The sequence below is a fragment of the Typopeltis vanoorti genome, chromosome 18 (assembly GCF_054136105.1).
Source record: "Typopeltis vanoorti isolate ZY-2024b chromosome 18, IOZ_Tvanoo_1.0, whole genome shotgun sequence".
In the NCBI taxonomy this organism is placed as follows: domain Eukaryota; kingdom Metazoa; phylum Arthropoda; class Arachnida; order Uropygi; family Thelyphonidae; genus Typopeltis; species Typopeltis vanoorti.
The window spans coordinates 107,667,125-107,688,396 of record NC_143566.1 but is presented as its reverse complement, the minus strand read 5'-3'; the positions used below and the strand labels follow the sequence as shown (position 1 = coordinate 107,688,396).

Below are 21,272 nucleotides of genomic sequence, written 5' to 3'. Positions count from 1 at the left end.
CATCAAAAAAAACGTTCCAGGTAGTAAATGCATTTCGGATTGTTCAAAACATACAAAAACGTAAATGCAGACAATAGTTGGGAGCGAAGGCCAACATATAAATACACCCAACGAGTATATTTAGCTAAGTCGTGTGTACAATCACTTCATTGCACGATTACACTTTTTTCTCTTCCCTTGTCTCAAAAATCAGATCTCGACGTGTGGTCGAGCAAATTCTACTCACGGTATTGCGTTGCTAGCGTTTCTAGAACACCGCGGTAGTCTGTCGTCCAAGTGGAACATCTTATGAGACACCCTTCTGTTTTAAGAGTTTTGGAAGCTCGCTGAGAGGGGATCGAATGTACAAAGAGCTGTAATTAGGGAGTCGTTGAGAAAGATGATTACTCATTAACGGGCAAGGAAGTGGATTGGTAAGTGGTGGTTATAGAAAGAGGACAGATTCAAATTGGTGATAAGAAACAAACCCAAGTAATTAGAACCTCGTGAGCTCCATCATCCCTTATAGATGCATTGGAGGAACGTTGGAATGACGAACAAATGAAAGGATAGGCGATGCTCTAAACAGACAACAGTAATGAAAAAACGAGCTCGAGATTAATAGGCAGAAAAAAAAAAGAAAGAAAGAAAATGATATACTTAAGAAATTTTGTAATTGTTTATTTTTTCGCATTTATTCCTACTTTTTAAATTTGTATTTATCTTTTATTTCTTGTATTTTTCTGATTATAAAATCACGTTACAAATAACAATGGAAAAACCATGTCAACAATAGCTCTGGATTTGATGGTTTTCATGAATGCGTGGCGCCACCTACACCTTTTATGATTGTTTATGATTATTTCCTCACTTGTATTTATTCGACATTATTTTTTTCCTTTACTAATTGCCTATTTCATTAGTTTTCGTAATTTTCTCTCCGTTATTGAATTTCCTTTTATTTTTTTTCTATCTTCTTTGTTTCATGTCTTGTCTATCTTTTTACATATTATCTTCTTTTTTTCATATTCCAATGTTCCATTTTCCCCCCTATCTCTCTCACACACTTTTTAGGGTAGCACACTGTTTCCTTTCGGTCATTTACGACCGTAGGTCGCTTTGTACAGGATAGGTCACCATTGCTCCCCCCCCCCCCCAATTTTATCCGGACTCGGGACCGGCATACGGCTGGGACGTATTCATGACTGTAATCCATGTGTGTTCACGAGACCAGTTTGCCTGTTCTTGGGGACGAAAAACCCAAGTTTCCGGGTGAAAAAAAAAACCCTAACTCCGTAGGAGAACGGCTAACTTACCTTTAGTCGAAAAAGTTCCTCAACTCACTGACGGGAATCGAACCCAGGTACTTACTGAGCTACGGAGGCTCTCTTTTTAAGGTGAGTCATTCAAAAGATTTCAGAGGCTATTTGATTCGTTTAGTCCGTCTGTATACAAGTTTTCCTTGACTTAAGCTGGATGGATTTTATCGAAATCTGGTACTTGGAATCCATTCTAAAATCTGTCCAGCCTTTCCAATTTTTGTTTTAATCTGGCAATTCGTAGAGGCTCAAATGAGCAAAATGCGCGGAAATGAGGTGCTACAATAATGCGACTGCGTAATATTAGAATGTGTGATACTCAGTAAGTGGAATTAGGGCAAAGAAAAATACGGTACAGAAGCCAAAAACAGCCCCAGATTCAATTGTTATAAATAATGGTGTCACTGTTTGAGAATGCCATCACGAAACACACCTTTTTATGATTGTCTGCAATTATTTCCTTACTTTCATCTTTATTTATTTTCTTTTTCTTTCCTTCACTCGCTGCGTGATTCCAAGGAGGTGCCTACACATTAAGCGGATTGTGGACTGGTGCTATTCCAGCTATTCGAGATATCCACGCCGCACGACTAGACGCTCCAAACTGTCTTTCTCTGTTCTTTTTAATTCTAGGAAGAGACTCAAGGTTGTTCTTGCAGGTCGCCTGCGGTCAGGGTTTTCCCCACTTCTTTTTTGGATACCTTCGGAATCCAGGACGCTCTTAGGAACCAGCCTGACATGAGGAAAAGGGATATAAACGGGGGGGGGGGGGAAACGAAAGGGCTGATAAGAGCTGGTTAGAAGCAAGGAAGGAAAAGAGAACGAGTGCGAAGTGTGCCCGATGACTCTAGGAACTAACAACACTTCTCAAGTTACGGAAAAGAAGTTTTTCTTAGCTCAAGACGGGGAACTTTTCCAAGGAAGAAAAAGCTATATTTTTATTATTTTTGATGAAGGGTAATTTATAGACTGCTAATTACCTCGCACCTTAAATTCTGTGCTTAAAAATCAGATTTTGGTTGACAAGATAAAGCAGATATAATCTGGTTTTGCGTACCGAATTCTGACGTCATACAACACGTGATTTCCTACAGACTGTAATATAGAAATTGTAACCAATATACAGTATGTTCCTAAGTTAGCTAATACGTACATTCCTGAACTAATGTGTAGATTTCTTAGTTTCTGAGTTAGTGTATAGATTGCTAAGTTAGTTTCTGAGGTAACATATTGGTTCCTTAGTTTCCGAGTTAACGTGTAGATTTCGTAGTCTGTGAGTTAGTATGTAGATTTCCGAGCGACTTTTTATACGCTGTTAACAGTAGCAGATCTTTGAAAGATTGTGATTTTAAACGAACAATTTGTATAACTGCGAAGTTGAAAACTGTGTTAAATTGCACAAAAGATTCAGACCTTTTGTGTCCCATAGGTTAATGGGACACACGATACAGCCAGCTCCAGTTGCATCACGTGTCTATGTAATGATCTCCATAATTCTTTGATTTGTTTTGGAATGCGATCTTTTTTTGTTATTGTGTGTGTGTGTGTGCAAAAAAAAAAAATTGTTTTCTCTCGCAGCAGTCCGGCAGTGATTGTTAATTCTCTAAATGTAACATAATCACCCCTAACACCACACTCTGAACTAATTCATCATCCAAGAATTTCTGGCGTCCCACATCTCTCCTCTTGAAATGACTCCCACTCTCAACTATGTGATGACCCAAATATTGCCGGGAGAGGTTCCTGGCTGGGAACTGCACGAAAAAAAAAAAACCCTTCAAAAATATCCGCACGGTCTCTTTTTGAAAGGAACATTTTATTTATTTATTTTTTATTTTTTGGTTTAATTTCCTGTGGCATAACTCAGTCACTGATACCACAATGATTCAGCCAGTTTAGCGTTTTTCGAAAACCAAATCATTTTCTTGCCGCAAGAAGTAAAGAAAGAAGTCTCGTTCTGCTCATATAACTTACGACAGGTTATTGTAGAGTTAAAACTAGTCAATATGTTTAATTCGCATTCGTTTTTGAAAAGATCTAATCTGATAATTAAAGTTGTGGATGATGTAATATGCACTACAGTTAAAGAGTCAACAAGGTGATTTAACATCTCGTTCAAGTTATGATAATGAACCACTGATAGGAGTTCACCGATTTCAGATCCTTCTCCTTTAGTTCAAGTGCGGACACCGAAGATGTCAAGGACATATCCGTGGCCCTTGTTCCCTCCACGTTATCCATCCCATTAACCTGGGTCAGCCCCAAGTGGGCCTCATCTGGTCAAAGACACTGAAATATACGCTCCCCCACACTCTTCCCCTTCCGCACTTTGAGGTTATTCGCATGATTTCCTAGTCATGCATTGTTCCCTCTTTCACCCCCCATTTCCCTCTTCCTTCGACAGAAACCCAGGGGAGAATTTTTTTTTTTTTTTTTTTTTTTTTTTTTTGTAGGGGGAGGCTAGTTATGGTTCAGCTGGCACAGAAAATTCATTTTCTTAAGCGGTCATTTCACTTGCGGATATGTGAGTTGCAAAAATAGAATTGCAGTTTACGGTGATGAACATGTGTGTGTGTGTGTGTTGGGGGGGGGGGAGAAAACAATGGTTTTTTTTCCTTTGTTTCCAATTCTTATTCCGGAACTAAAACTACATAAATTACACCGACATCTATTCACTAACAGTATACAGAATATTTATCGCTCTCAGTTAATTATTATCCCATCAACAGTTTAAAAACTGAACTTCCATCCAGACTAACCTCATGCTGAGAGAACAACAGGTGTGGGAATTCAAAGAATAAGCAACTGTGTAAACATGGGTTTTCCTAACAGGATAACCGGCACCTCTAAAGAGCACAACCCTATTTTCAGCATCGCGATAAGTCACACGTATCAAGTGCAATCTTTTCTTGACCGCTCTTGTCATGCACTGCAGAAGGGGTGGCCTTAGTTGCAGAAGAATTATGCGATGTCTTAATATTCAAAGAGCACATACGTGTGGGGACTGTTTTTGTCGAAAACCAGTTTGAGGAAATATCCTCGACAACTTTTGTTGACAGAAGACGTAGAGGTAGTCAATCCAAAACAAAAAAGTGCATATTTAATTTGCGAGAGTTCATTTTTTTTTTTTCATTCTTTCTTTCTTTCTTCTCTCATTTTGCTTCCACCTTTTTACCTGAGATTTTCAACACACCTCCCGTTTTCATTCCCTCATTCTTAATATACTTGCATTTTCTTTATTATTACTATTGCTTGACACGCGTCCATAGAATCCTACGACTCATAGCGGAGGGCACTCTACCCTCCCCGTGTATACTGCATGTACACACTTCATAAGACACCATCCAGAGCACGCCATTTACCTCCGCTAATTCAATATCCAACACTATGCCATCTACCATCCACTAATGGTCTTTTTGTCCGTTAATTGCACGCGCGCGCGTGTGTGTGTTGTGTTATGTTTAAACAACCCTTCTTATCTTCGCTTCCTGGATGAGTTCGAACCTAGGTCAAGAAATATATAGACGTAGCAGTAAAATCCTGTCATGTCAGAGCAATCACTCTCAAGTCAAGTACTGTTACCGAGTCACTCCTGTTACAAGAAGCATTACGGCCGAACTTCGACCTGCTGTAACTTTGCTTCTAATTTGGATCTTAACGATCCACCAGAACACAACAGAAAAAAGCAATTCTTGTTCTTCCCACATTTGAGATATACAGGGTGTTCGGGATAAATTTGACAGTTTCGTAAGGAAAAAGAAAATCTTCTTTGTATCTATTAAATTTAATGAATTGACAAAAAAACATTACAGGCAGAGTTAATTACAATACTATCAACAAGATTTACTCAAAATAACCACCATTAGCATCGATCACAGCTTCAATTCTGCTTCGGAACCTCGAACAAGCTGATGCTACAGTCTCCCTGGGAAGGGCCGCAAAAACTGTTTTAATTTTATCCATTAACTGGGCTTTTGTATTACTGGAAGTGCGATTGGTGTCTTTTTCAACTGCGCCCCATACAAAATAATCCATGGGGTTAAGGTCTGGGGAGTTTGGAGGCCAAACATTTGGACTGGTGAAGTCGTAGAAATTTTCAGACAACCATTTTTGACTTTTCCCAGAGGTGTGGCAAGGGGCCGAATCCTGCTGCCATACATACGGCCTACCATTGGCTACCCTTGTTATCCAGGGCTTGACTACAGTTAGCAACTCCACGAACAAAGCCCGAATTCCAATGCCAGGGTTCTTCAACACCTGTTCCTGCAGATTTGCGAGGAATTCTGCTGTACGAACGCAATCAGATCGTCTGCTAGGGATCTTTCTTCTTGCTACATCCTCGTAGTCACCATTGCAAGTCTCTAGTTCATGCCTGATTGTTTTTACTGTATTCAGGGAGCATTGGGCAGCAGTCGTAATATCCTTATTTTGATGGCGGGCACGAATCATCATGATACAAGTTATTCTCTTCCATGATTCAGGTGGGTTCCAGCTATCCATCCTTTCTGACATCTTGTATATGAATGAAGAAGGGTCCAAACTTTTAAATGAAGAGAAGTGTGTGTTAATACATGTAACTTACTGAAAAATATAATTAATTATAAATATGTCAAATTTATCCCGAACACCCTGTAAGTCATCGTATTACAAAACAGTTCACATCTACAAACAAAAAAAAAAAAGTATCATAATCAGAGAGTGAGTAAGCAGGAAGTTTAGAAGCAGCTATTTTATTGACATTATTTTTAATAATTAATAAAATTGTTGTTCCTGTTGTTATAGCTATTTGTAGGATTTCAATGGGGAATTTGCATTCTGAACCATTAAAATAATAATGTCAGCCAAGTAGCCGTTGCCAATTGCGGTACCAATTTTTTGATATCTCCGGCAAATAGCTGACTTATACGCACGAAATGTCTTTTATGATGTACCACTTATTTTATAATTTATAACAGGACTGTCCAAAGCACTGCCCGCTGGCCGGATGCGGCCCGCTGTGCGATTTCTTGCTGCCTGCCTGCCTGCCTGTGGGTTTTGATTTTCACGAGCGAAAAAAATAAAATAACAATTGGAATCGAATGCGTATTAGATATTTTAATTGTATCACTAATCGATAATCTCGATGCTGTTAATTTTATTTGGTGTTTTTACATCACTATGTACTCACGTGTTTTAGATGTGTCAAAGAAGCGTTCCTACACTGTTTTGTTTCATCGCGCATGCTCCGGGTGCTCACGGGGAACGTGAGCGCGCAATTTGTGTTGTTTGTTTGTTCAGCTTTTGAGGGCGAGTCGCTGCTGCTCACCAAATTACTAGATACGCATTGTGATGAAGCCTTCGGATAAATCTTTCTTTTTTTTTTTTTCTTTTTTTTTTTTTTTTTTTTGAATGCGCCCTTGGATCACCTAAGGTTGGACAGCCCTGATTTATAATATCAAATAGATAAAAATACTCGAAGAATAAGTGATTCAAATTGGTTGAACTAAGCGGCACGCAATGAGGCCTGTGGCTTTTTTGCTTTTTTTCTCACTCCTCTACAGACCGGTCCTCCATTTGGGTTCGGCTGTACCGAACAAACAATAAAATACGTGAGAAATAATTAGATTCTAAATCTGGGGGTCGATTTAATGATGCCACTTGTAGAGATGTTAAGGGAAGAAGAAGAAAAAATTTCGGGACGTTTTTTCTGTTTTTAAAGTGTTCTCTTTAATTCAAACTGGCGAACCGCAGTTTTTGAGTTTTAGCAGGTCGAATTTTAGCTCTGGTGATTCAGATAAGAGTAGATAGTGTCTCGCTACAGTACATAGCTCGAATCACTACAGCAAATCTTACGTAGTTCATGCTTCATATAACAATTTCCCTACATCTGAACGAAAATAAACGGGGCTGTAAGAACAATCAGCATCCTTCACAGACACGTGTGTCGATTCAACTGATTTCGATCAATAATTCCTCACTTACTAGACCTCATCATCGTTATCATCCGTGGTTCTAACAGGCACTCAAGCGACCTTTCAAGTACCCTTGGATCTTATAACTGTAATTCGAGGCAAGGTGGTTAGTCCTATGCTATTAAAAATATTCTTTTATCTGTAAACTGCGTGTGTGTGTTTTCCTGGTGGCAGGATGAAAAAGCTGTGCCCGGAAGAGAAAACTCTGCCACCACCGTATTAGACCGGAAAATTCATCTCCAGTTGAAAACCCTGATAAAGATCGTTTGTATCCTGAACGGGAGTCGAACTCAGATCTTTCAACGAATGGCTTCGTCTATACCGACTGAGCTATGGTGGGTTCACTACTACATGTACTCAACCAAATAAGTGATATATTAAAAAAAAAAAAAAATCTCGAATCTCGTTTTTTTTTGTTTTTTTTTATTAGCAGCAGTGATTCCTTCACTCTCTTCCCAGCCCATAGGAACACGAACTGCTGTTGGGCAAGATCCATTTGCTGTTCAGTTTCAAACCCACCGAACCAAAATTGCCTGCTTCTTGTAGAACAGCCTTCCTTACACTGTTTACCTCATGGATTCAGCTGTTAAAGAAACACCAACTGACTTCTTCTTTCTTGGCTACCTACACACGGCACTAATGTGTAGAACGTTTTCTAATATCTGCGAGCAAGATTGATATAAAAATTATCGTAAAAAGGTGAACCCTATTAGTAAAAAAACAGGAAGTTGGCTTCAGATTAGAAACTACTTTCCTGACTTTATTTAGGTTCCCCTGAGGTAGACCGTCAATGAGATGGATGGGTGATGTGTGTGTGTGTGTGGAGTGACTGATCTTCAGAGAGTTGAAGCCTCCAGAAAAGCATACAACAGGACCACATGGCGCAGACTGCTGTGGCAGATCACTGAGCATCGGAGTGACCATGTAGCATCTGTGGATGTCCAACGAACAGATGATGATGATGAAGAGTTCAGCCCAATCAGATGAAGGGAATTGTAGAGAGAGAGTAGTTGACCTTACATTGTTTAAGGTCGACTGACAATTCCAGCACAACTCAGCAAAAATAGATGACGTTGCTGACAGGAGGATGAAGAAATTAAAAGGCCACAGACATTAAGGTGCGCATAAACTGATTTGAACCCATTATTCTTCGAGTGTTTCACCTGCTTTTTCATAAATAACATCATAAAAAGAAACAGCAGAAAGTTGGCTGAAGTTAGAACTCTCTTTGACTGAAACAAATGCTTTATTTTTTGTGAATATAATTTTTCCTCTGACATTAGAGCACTACCATAAGAGCAATAAAAGTGAGCCTAGTTAGCCGAGTAGTTAGCATCCCCGCTCCCCATCTCACAGACTACGCGTTTCAAGTCCACTGTGAGCAAGAATGTTTGTGAATGCCCCCAGGTGGGAGATGAATTTCAGTTGAGACCACCTCCACTGGGCTTCTGAGAGGCCTAAAGCGGAAAAAAAGTCTCATCTTAATTTCTGCAGCAGGATTTCCGAATTACGTAACCTTCGACTGAAAACTGGAATCAACCTGTCGCTTCCTTAAAAAGCTGACTGCAGTGGTTAGGGTTAGAAATATTACAGCAGTACTTTCCTCGCCTGTAACTCTGCAAATCGTTAGTAGACGGGAACTTGGCTACCGATGATGATTACGATGGAGTCTGGTCTCTACTGATTTAAAATACGGAAAAAAGGAAACAGAACAAAATGGAAGGAAGCAGAAGAAGAATACAGCTGTCTCTCTTTCTCTCTCTGTTGAACTCAAGCCATTTATTTTTCTGATTTAGACTGCTTAAGTACGAAATTTGATACCGGCTAGTTTGAAGGCTTCTCAGATAATTTACTGGGACTTTTTAAAATAGCGGATATATTACTTTGAAGGATTTCTTCCTATTACTACTCTGAACATTTCTGCCAAAAAAAAAAAAAAACCGAACATATTAGTAATTTTTCATTTGCATCTAACGTTCCCATATTATCAATACAGGAGATTATCTACGTAGAACTGCATAGTAATATGACTCAGCACGCTTTAAGTTAAAAACGGTAGCTTGAGTTGTTATAACCAGTGCTCGGTTCTGTTCTTGACTTACATACCGTAGCAGTACCAAACTACTTTGATCAACAGAAAATTTTCTTGTCTTAGGATAAAAAAAAACACCAATCTCAATGCCACTGATAACTACAGAGACTAAGGAACTTAAGAAGCCAACAGAAAACTTAACTGCGTGTCTTCTCAGACCAGCTTTCTTGCTATACGGGAGAAACCTTACCCCCCCCCACCACCACCACCACCTTTGGCACTAATTCACCTTCAGTCAAAAAAAAAAAAAAATGTTCTTATAAATATTATTCTTTTCATGATAAGAGTTTATTACAATCACTTTGATGATATCAATGATAGAAAAGCGACAGAACTTATGCCTTAAGCAAGAAAGTCTGGAGCAGGTGCAAAATTTCAAACACTTGAGGGCAAGAATAACTCAGAATGGACGTGTGAAAGATAGGTCAGTTGAAGAACAACGGTAGCTGGAAGTGCATTAAATAGAGGATTTAAGAGCAAACCGGAAACAAGTGAGAAAAAAAAAGGCAGCTGTCTTTTTTTCTCTTACGTCTGAGCAACGATCAGTCGACATCGTAATAAGATTATGACCATGAAAACGCGTTACTTAAGGAAGGTAGTCAAAAAGACGAGAATAGATCAAATAAAAACTCATGGTGATGCAGGGTATCTCGGAGGTAAAGTTTTTTTGAAAGAAAGAACTTAGTAAGCTCGACTGAAGTGATCTGAATACGTAAATAAGATGGACGTGGATAGCATACTACCACAAAATGTGAAAGAATGATATCCAGAGGAAGACTCCCAAAAATGGCAAGCCAAGCAGGTTAAAAGACGCACGCGAAATAGGACAGTGTGACGAGCTTTCTAGAGAACCTCAAACACCTCCAGGTAGAAGACAAGCGATTCAGTAAATACATATAATGGCAAATAACTTTGGGCGGTCAGTTTATTCGAGATTCTCATCTAATAACGTACTAGACCAGCGTGAACCTGCTCAGGTATGTTGAGGTATCAACTCCACAAGGTTCCAGAAAAGTAGTTGTATTTCTTTGACAGTTTTTATTTAATTTATTTTTTGGTATTGCAGTTCGGTTAAGAATGGCATTGAAATCACGCCTTTCCAGAATGCGCGGAAAAATCATAAAAAAAAAAGATTCAAAAAAGTATCAAAGGAAATTATGGTAAAACACAAAAGGTGATATTGTTACACCAACTTGGCAGCCTTAAGTTTTAATTCCTTAGACATGCTGAAAATATTATCGTCTAACTACTTTTTATTCGTCAAAAGGAGTGGGTGAAGCGCTTTCAACTCTAATTTTGGGAAATTGGTGGGCAGCTAGTCGTTAGCCATCAGCAATAGCTGAGCTCATGGCAACCGATGATTTTGAAGGCATCGCGAAGAAATTATGGCAGAGAACTCCCACCATCTCGTGGTCCTAATTCTAACATCTGTGTCTTTTGAAATAGTGCAAATTTAATGGCCGTTTTTACTAAGACGCAGGATTAAAACATGAGTGGCAAGGAGAATAAGTTCCACTAGCCTACACCAAACTAACTACGTAATGGGGCTGAAGCAAGGGGGCAAAATTGTTCCTCTAGTTTGCAACTAGAATTCAGATGCCAGAATATTGCTTTAGCAATCCATGAGACACCCGTATGTTAAGCCTGTCAGTTAATTCTCATCCAGGTTTGTACAAACTGTTTTGCACTAAAGCCTCAATATGCAACTAGCATCAAAGTGACGCATGAAATATGATTATTTATTATTCGGTGTAATTTCAAGGTCATATTCCAGTTGTCAAAGGTGCTGAATCATAGAAGAATCCATTTTCAACAAACTTAACATGTTCATTGCCAAACACGCGATATCGCGCGATGCGAGTTCTCACCAAACGGCCGATCACGTATTATCGCGTGGACGTCGCTAACTAAATAAAAAAATTAAAAAAATTTGGCCACCACACGAAATTCCAATTTTCAGCTTGGCAATGAAAGTGTTAAAGAAGAACGTGGGAATGGGGGGAAGACAGAAAAGTCCAGGTAGGAAAGTAGGGTGAGTATTGGAAGATGAATCCATGGACACCTTAACTTGTTTGACAGCTAACCTTGCAGCCACGGATCTCATCGCGTTTCTAAGAATCGCTTTCAACTGCTTCATGGAATAGTATTGTGTTTATCTCACTTAACAAGGCGTGGGATGAAACTGTAATTTCTATTCTGTCTCTCTCTCTCTCTCTCTTCCCCCCCCCCTTTTATTTTTTATGATTATCACAGTTAAGGAAATTCATCTAGATAATACGTGGGTGGGTGATTTGCTTCTAAGGGGAAAGGATAACCAGTTTTTTAAGATCTCCATAAAGCATTCGATAGTATAAAATTGTAAGATATTTCAAATATAATGGTGAAAATAAAAATAAACCACAGATAATAAAACTTATCAAAAATATTTAGGTTATATTTATATTGTTAAAGGTACTGTAAAAAAATTACCTATATTATTATAATGTTAACAATGATGAATATTGCAGATTTTTTTGCATTTTTTACACTCCATATATACAATAACAATATATATTATTTCTCTATATAATAATTTTTTTCTATTATCATCATACAGAATATTTGCATATGTACAATTAAGTCATATTACAATTTCTGCTGTGTACAAAATTCTGTAACGCAGTTTGAGTACTTTATTTTTTTAATATTTTTTTCTTTGAATATAAATACACATAATTTTTTTTTTGATATTAGTATCATCATTTATTATTATACACGGTATTGACATATGCATTACAATAATTTGCAGTCTATGATTATGAGGATTAATTGAATGAGGCGGCGGCCTAATCCCCCCTACTTCGAAGCTAGGGTTAGTTTTTATGAAGAGAGTAGGATTAGCCTTCATTATTTATGTTGTTTGGTACTGTTTATTATTATTATTATTATTATTATTATTATTATTATTATTATTATTATTATTATTATTATTCGTGACACCTCCAAGGAGTCCGAAGACTCATCGCGGGAGGACACCTATTGTACAACTATTCATCTCCACCACTACACCGAACCTCTAATCAACAACATTGGCGCCATCTACTGCCCACCACCACAGCTAGTATTTTGTCTGTAAATTGCGTACAGAACATATGCAATTTACAGACAAAAAATACTAGGCCGATTTATGGATGGAATGTAAGCGTTGGATGCTGGTGTTTTCTGATGTGTTGGTATAGTTTCCTGAGTTCGCATTTCGAGATTCTGTAGTTGTCTATGTGTTTTAAATTTCTTGGTAGGTTGTTGAGTAGCGTGGGTATCAGATGTGATCTCACAAAAGAACCGTATGAGTTGTTGAAAGGTGTAGGGATGTAGAGAGTTGTTGTAGGTCGTGTTATACGATATGTGTCTCTCTTGTTTCGATAAGTGATGTTAAAGTAATTCCTTAGTAACATTATGTAGTATTTCAGATTTTTAATGCTAAGGATTGTGTGTGTGTCGCCATAAGCGGTTCGGATATTGACTGTTATAATAATAATAATAATAATAATAATAATAATAATAATAATAATAATAATAATAATAATAATAATAATAATAATAATAATAATAATAATAATAATAATAATGGAAAACAAAAACTAGACTATTTGGAAGAGCAACAAAAAAGATGGAATGATGAATTGCAATAAACATTAGCGAAACAAGTTTGAGACTTAAGGTAAGAAGATGAAGATATCTGGGTTTTGAACTACGAAGAATATATTTATATACATAATCATGCATGTGTTCCAGTTCACTAATAACGATCTCATTGTCTATTTCTATATTTATCTATTTTTATATTTATTGTCTATTTCTGTATAAAAATTAAAAATAAATCTGCTAACGCCTTTTATTCCCAAAGGTAGCAAGCAAGTGAATCTCTATTTCTATATTTATTGTCTATTTTTATATTCTGTATTAGTATGCATCATCATGCATTTGCTGAAGTTCACTAAAAAGAACTCACTGTCTGTTCTGTTTATCTATTTATAGTCTATTTCTATATGTTGTCGGTTTCAATTTTCATCGTGTATTTGCATATTCATTGTCTGTTTCAATTTTCATTGTATGTCTCTTTCTATGATATTTGTGTAGATATCTTGCATGCGGAAGATATTTATTAACTAATGAATATCTCAGTATCTGTTTCGTCACTGGAACGTACTGGAAATTTAATTCCCTTTCCAGAAAACAGTGCAAATGCACAGACCAGCCGTTTATATATTTTTCTATATTTCTTACAGCCATGTTTATGGATCTGTTTTTCTACTATAATTTTCTTTTTCTTTTAGCTCTTTCTTCTCAAGTCATATCCCTCCTCCTATTACAACAGATTCTCCTCATTTTTTTTCTCCAATAATATCTTTAATTTATTTTCTTACAAAATGCTCATATATTCCGGTTTTGATACGCTGCAAAAAAATATGCCCGATCTTCCTGCCTAAGTGACGTTTTCTATTTTTTTTTTCTTCTGTATCTTCTGTTTCACATGATATTATAGGCTAGTGATCATTTTATGCATTGAGATTTTGTTTATGCCTTTCTTGTTCACGTTTCCCTCTAATTATCTTCATTAATAACCTCTACAATCCTAATTTTTATATTAACTGCACATATATCATCGCCTCAATCGGAATCACCCAACTATGAAATCTCTCTAGAAGACAGGCAGGCAGAGAAGGTTTTTACCTCTACAAATTCCGATTTTTTTTTTTTTTTTTTCTACAGTAAGCACACCCGACAATACCCAACCCAAGACGTACCAAGACTCGATATTCCGACGACTCATTTCTAAGAAGTATTTGATTTGAGTTAGTAAAGAAACTTCACATTCTTGAAGTAATGTAGGTGGGCTGGTTGTTCAGAGCACATCCCTGTCATCAGGAGCTTCTAAATAAGGTCAAAGGTTAAGAGGCAGGAGTGAATAAAGTTGGCACACGTGTAACGCGACTTAACCCTTCATTACAGAAGGGGAAAAAAAAAAAAAAAATTATCTCTCACGGGAAATCCCCCGGTGGTTGGTTGGATGCGCTAGCGACAGTACACTGCGAGACGTTGGCGTCTAGCAGTGCAGCACGTGCTAACCGAATGCACTGCACGTGGCTAGAGATTGAGAGAGAGAGAGAGAGAGTTAAAGTGTGAAACTTGGTAGTTTCCGATTTGCTAGACTGCGAGTTGAGATCATAGAAGGAGTTTAACTTGCGTTGTCATGGTTACAATCTGAAAAGCTGCTCACAAAATAGCAATAAAAGTAAATTATCGGGTTTTATAAAGTTAGACGAACGAATGGATTTTTTTTTTTTCACGGTTACTGCGGCGAAAATTTTCGGCTCCACAGCATCTTTCGTTGTCATGACAACCGACGTCGACCTTGAAAGCGCTCAAACCTTAGACGAGACGAATGGCGTAATTGGCGAGACGGGAAGACACCCTTTACTCCCGAGGTTAGGATGTCACAATAAGCGATTTTATGAAACATTGTTCTGTTTTTCACTTGCCATACACACATCAGAAGAAATACGTATAATTCTTTCTGCCTCCTAAATCTGAGTTTCTGTTTGTCTGTGGTAGACCGTCTGGATCCAAGTAACTCCCGAGGAGTGAGTTAAATAACAAAGTAATCATGATGGAGAGTGCTACGGATACTATGTTTAGAGATACTGGCTGATTTCACGAACAATATTTTATGCTGACTCCAATTACTAATGCCAGAGTCAACGCACCTCATAGTTGATCGAAAAAGCAGAAACTTGTAGGTTGCGATGGTACTACGGTTTCCATAACAATACACACGTGGTGCAATCTAATACTGCAAAGTTGAATGTGCCAGACTGTAAATCGTATGGTAACTACGCCAATAGTTGGTTAGTTACCTCTCGTTACAGCTACTTCTAGCAAATACGAATTAAGGTCAGACGTTACCTTAATCTGCTACTATCATAAGCAGCCCGTCTAGACAGCTGACTAGACCAATAGGATTTAATGGTAGTGTTGTTGACAGATGTCTCACGATGTCAAAATACAATTGATTGTATTTCTTCCTTGTGTATTTTTATATTATATACGGTGCAATATTGCACAAACAGACGAACAAACAAAACCACACGACTTAATAACGGAGAACAGTATTTAAAAATCATGATAATTTTATATTTTATTTTCGATCTCTCTCTCTCTCTGTGTGTGTGTGTGTGTGTGTGATCATTAGTTACATTAACTCGGTGATTAGATATGTTCATCTAATATTTGATATGTTATATATATATATATATATATATATATATATATATATATATATATATATATATATATATATATAACACAACGACAATTAAAAAAAACCAATGCAGTGTTTTGGAAGACTGTTGGCTCCACCTGGTGTGAAATTGATAATACAGATGGGAAATGCAATAAATACCAAAAAATAATAAATAAATAAATAAATATGAAATAAAGTATAAAAATAAGTAATTATTTTATATTTATTTTGTTGCTGTTTTTCGTAAAGCATAAAGAAAAAAAAACAGCATCGCAAATAATGTAAATGAAAATATCAAAGAAAAAAAAAGAAATCTCTGTTAGAAAAAAAACTTAAATGTTTAAGGTGTGTTTATTTATATCTTTCATTATTTGAACAATGCAAGGTTTGTCAGATGAATAGTAGGAATAGAGTGTGCTGTCATTAACAAAGCTATGGATAGGACTTGAAACCAGTAAGAGGTCATTTATGTCCCGAAGAAGACAGTGGGTAAAGGCATAAGACCCTCGGATGCTCCAACATCGTTTGAACAGATGAAGTCATTTACTGCAGCCATTGGTAGCTTGGTAAGCAGGCCCCTATACTAAATCCCCATTAAATGCCCTTAGCAATCATATGAGTTTTTCCAAACCTTTCCATATATATATATATTCTCTTCTAAGTAGAGCAGATGCCAGATGAGTATGCGGATAATGATACAGAAAAGGTGCTAATTCTGGATTCTGGGACATACGTTTTTAAGCACATGTGGCTACCAATAGGATCAGAAGGTATGTGATATCCTCGCTGTTCAGTATTCTTCTGTTTTCTGTCTATACACCAGAGGAAGAATGCAGTGCTCTCCGTGGTATAGGATTCTTGAAAATAGATGAATGTTGTAGTCGGGGAAGACAGCAATGGGATTGTTTTAAAAGTTACCAATGTGATATTTGGGTTTGCAATGTCAGTCAGAGAAGAGAAAGATGACCTTATCTAGTGATCTGGATATTATCAATTGGTCATTCATGCAGCCCTTGCTAGGAGGCGAATGATTGGAGGTCAGCTTTATCTTTGGGTGGCATTGCAAGAGTACCATCTGGATAAGCAAATAATGTGAATTATAACAGAGAAGAAGTACCAAATGACTATAGAGATGGCCCAAAAAGTCGTAATCGACATTTCAGTAAGAAGTAGCGTTTTCTCACGTTGTTCTTACAAAGTTAAGTTCGGATATTTTTAAATATCCAAACTTAAATTTGGATATTTAAAAAACTTAAATATACAAACAAATTTATAAACATCCAAATATCCATTGCGAGTTATGGCGGGTATGGAGCTGGATTTCTATGCGGAATCGTTAACCTTATTCACAGTTCCTAATATCTTGACGGTGGCACAGTTGTTATGGATTCATAAATAGGTTTTCAGGAACCCTATCTAAAAATTAAAATATTTCTTTTAAATCCTAGCCTGATAAATTAACTTGCAATAAAGTTTAGAAATAGTGAACCAGAGAGTTTGCCATTTTTGCTGTCTATCATTACTCTGCCACGAGTTTTGCAGGCTCTTGAGATCATAACTAACAATCATAAATTCTTATTCCTTATTTTTCTTATTCCACACCCACTTTTTAACTTTCTGCAGCGTAAGAAAGTTTTAAGATCCTGTAATCTTCATATGTAAATGAGGCCACCGTAGCAAATATCTCCCGGAAATTTTTGAAATACCAGAATCCTTTAACGCTTTATTCCAACTTAGAGATGCAAATCCAGACACGTAGCCCAACCTAATGATTCAAGAGCAAAGTGTTTGAGTGTGAGTTAAGATGCGATGAATCAGTTTAAGATTTCTCCAATGTGAGAGGGGGGGGGGAAGAAATAAAAGTTTTGACATCATTAGTCTTATTGCTTTCCTGCATGTCTTCTTCCCCTTCCTACCATATTTTAATTTTCACTGAAGAGGAATGGTTTTTATAATTGGGATGATTTTCGCATTTTAGGAATGAAGTGCAGATGCGAATAGCAAAATACGAAAACTTGTGTACCGTTGGGAAGAGTGTGTAAGAGCAGAAAGGAATAATACCTGATTTTAAATGATCACCAAATACATTTGACTATTAACATTAGTAAACTAATCTTTGAAGAAATTTAAACCCAAACAAAGAAACACGCCTTTGAAATCGTATATAGTAAGAATGATACTATCAGCCATATATAGATGACTTTATCAGAGCAATCCTAAATCTGGTCAACTAGTCGCCCGCAAGAACACGTGTTTAAATTGCTTCAAATGGACGAGAATAGGTGGCACGTGCTCTGAGAGTGGGGTGGGGGAGGAGGAGGAGATTTAGCCCCGAGGTGTTTCCACTCTAATGAAACCGTAAGGGATATTTCGCTGCAGACCTTGAATGCAAGAGATACCTGAGCACCACCTCAAGGTCTTCCCTGCAGTTTTCGTCCCACATGCGTATGTGGATGACCACAATTTGCGTGCACCACTCGCAGCCGTATCCTAGGTGCTCCCAAGGACAAGTAGGTGAAGAAAGGGCGACTAAAGGACACTTCAGTAATAAAAGGTCACAATTGAGATGGTTTCTAGGCTCTTTTAGAAGCTGGCAGTAGTTGAGCGAGTGTGGAAGTGAGACGTTCGAAAACCATCTGGTAACGGACGGAACAGCCCCTCACTTTCCCCTCGCCCGCATTGCCTTCCCCTTGAATCTAATTGTCATCAGTTACCATTCACTGCCAAGTATGCCGAAGAAGAATTTACTTCTATCGTTTATGCCATTCATTATTTGAATTAACAAAACAATGGCTAAATAGAAATATTTTAAAAAATATTTAATATATTTTAATGTAAAAAAATAATAAAGAATCTATGCATGAGAATGATACGCGAGATAAGATTTATTCGTTCACCGATCTTAGACCATAGATTCATAGATCTATGAACTAAGATCGAAGATCTATGATAGATTCATAGATCACCGTTCATAGATCTTCAACTCGAATAAATTACACAAATTTATATATTAGTCAGTGATAATGCAGTCACCAATATTCAAATATTCGACGTACAAATGATTTTATTAGTCAAAGACATTGTATCTTATTAAACGCAATAGGTGAAGAGAAAATAAAATCATAAACTTGATTTTTTTTCGTTATTTATTTAAGCATAGTATATAATAATAATAATAACAATAACAATCAGCAGTGCTGCCCTTTAACTTCAGTGGGCTCTCTTTCCAGCTTGTTTCTTAAAAGGATGATAATATTTTCTATCCCGTTTGCATTTAGCTATTCCTTTGTCAATTAACATAATGATACAGAAACATCTGTTGTTGCTAGGTTACCCTCAATTGTACAATAATCCAGTCATTCTAGCATGTCAACTCGTTTCGTCTCCTAATCGTCCGAATTTAAAAGCCACTTGGCCTCAATTAACCCCCCCCCCGCCTCCTTCGATAAACATTTTCACTTTTGGCCTTTATAATAATGCTCGTTAAATAATAATAATAATAATAATAAGTAATTTAACTGCTCTGCACCTGTACAAAACCCCACCTGTAGGCAAATTTCAGTGTAGTTTTCACACATTAATAATAATACAGGATTTTCGGTGAATTAAAAAAAAAAATTCAAACTCGAATTTAAAAAGTAGCAAATTTGTTTTATGCGTAAATATCCATTGTGATCGTAATTCCATTATTATTAATAATAAAACTTAGCCTCGTATGTTTAGTTGCTTCGGCTGTAAATCCAACTACTAATCCATGAATGTCAATATTGATTCTGTCCAATGTAGACCCATCAAGAGTCTACATGAATAACACTGATGAGACACTTAGGGTCGGGGGAGGTATCAAACACTCGTACTGATTATAGGTAATTAGTCCACACTAATATCTAGGTATATTTTTTTTTATTTACTTATTATAAATAGGTCTAAACAGCCCATTATTGTTTAGCCTGCTTACCTTGTGCATATAAGCCTGCATATACATCCATAATTTCTTATTCATCTATGTCAACATCGTCTTTAAGAATTTGGGGAAACCAGGACTTGATCCTTTGGGTGGAAAGACCGGAGTTCGAACTTTAAGACTACCAGATTTTGAACTGGTTGGAAAGAAATGAGTTCGAATGTGTGTGTGTGTGTGTGTGTGTGTGTGTGTGTGTGTGTGTGTGTGTGTGTGTGTGTGTGTGTGTGTGTGTGTGTGTGTGTGTGTGTGTGTGTGTGTGTGTGTGTGTGTGTGTGGTCATGAACTCATGGTTGGTGAATTAGTAATTTGAATGCTATGAACTAACAGCATCTACCATCGTTCACTAACTATCATTCCTCCTTTGAAATGCCCTAAGCCAAGAGTTAAACTATAAATCTCATTCTGAATTTGGGAGATTATTTATCATCTCTTTGAAATGAATTATTTTAATATCAGTGATATAAAATTTTATTTTCTTTCATTTGGATTTAGTCGCTGGAATGATCCCGCCCCGGGGAGGGGAGATAACAATTTAAAAGAAGTAGTTTATAAATGTAAAAGCATTACTAAACTTCGTAACCTTTATTAAGTCCCACTATGTATGAAGGCCTTGGCTCTAACTACGAAGTGGATCGAAAGACACACATATATTAATTATAGAAAGCACAAACATTTAATAATATGTCACGAACTCAAGAAGGTTAAATTCAGAACAAGCGCAGAATTACTTAAACCAGTAAAACCGACCTCAGATAGAATTATAAACGGGCAATATATCGTATCCTTGAACAGGTATATACACAAACGTGAGAGCTACATGACTTGGCTCATTGTCTAGTTCGACATGGCCTTGAAAGTTGCAACTTCTCTAACACAAGTACGTGAACGCTGTTATCAACTGGTGGAAACCAGTGTTGGCTTCTGTCAACATCGATCTTCGTTCTCTTTATCTTAGAAACGAAGTTCTGTAGCAGTAGTAAGATTGTAGCGACCTTGGCGATGATGCTAGGAGATAGAGTGTTTGCATTCGTATTTTAAATATATAATATGATAACAGCACGCTAATATATTCTAAATACACGCGCGCGCGCACACACACACACACACACACACACACACACACACACACACACACACACACACACACACACACACACACACACACACACACACACACACACACACACACACACACATCAATTATTCAAGTGGGATGAGTCCCCAAGTTTTATAGTTCGTCCATGCAGGAAAAATGGCATACAGGGCGGATCTCGAGTAAAGAAAACACCTCTGGATGCTCATAAAACATTGAAACACTTCAATATATAATTTTGCAACCTTCCAGTTTTTATTGTTTGTTTGGTTGAACTTTTTAACTATTTATTTCGCTGTTTATCCATGACGTGCTGTGCAGGACGTTGTGTAGTATTTATTATTAAATACCTGTGAAGGACGCCAGAAAATGTTTGTTTACATTGTTTAATGTTTTTTTTTTCGAACGATTACCAGTTTACGAACAGAGATCGACACTTGTCAGGGAAACTCTAGTTCCACCCCCCCTCCCAAAAAAATAAAATAAAAAATTGGTGTCACAAATGAAGCATCTTTCTGGGAGTCTTTGGTTTGTTACAGTAATTGGGGAAGAGCTTAAATTCTAATAAATATTTTGTTTTAAGGATGCTTC

At 37.2% G+C, this 21,272-nt stretch overlaps 1 long non-coding RNA gene across 2 annotated transcripts in view; it reads left to right on the top strand.

The window, feature by feature from the left end:
- Positions 1 to 21,272, top strand: part of LOC150097040 (uncharacterized) — a 113,548-nt gene that overhangs the window by 54,498 nt on the left and 37,778 nt on the right. The gene's annotated exons all lie outside the window — the stretch shown is intronic.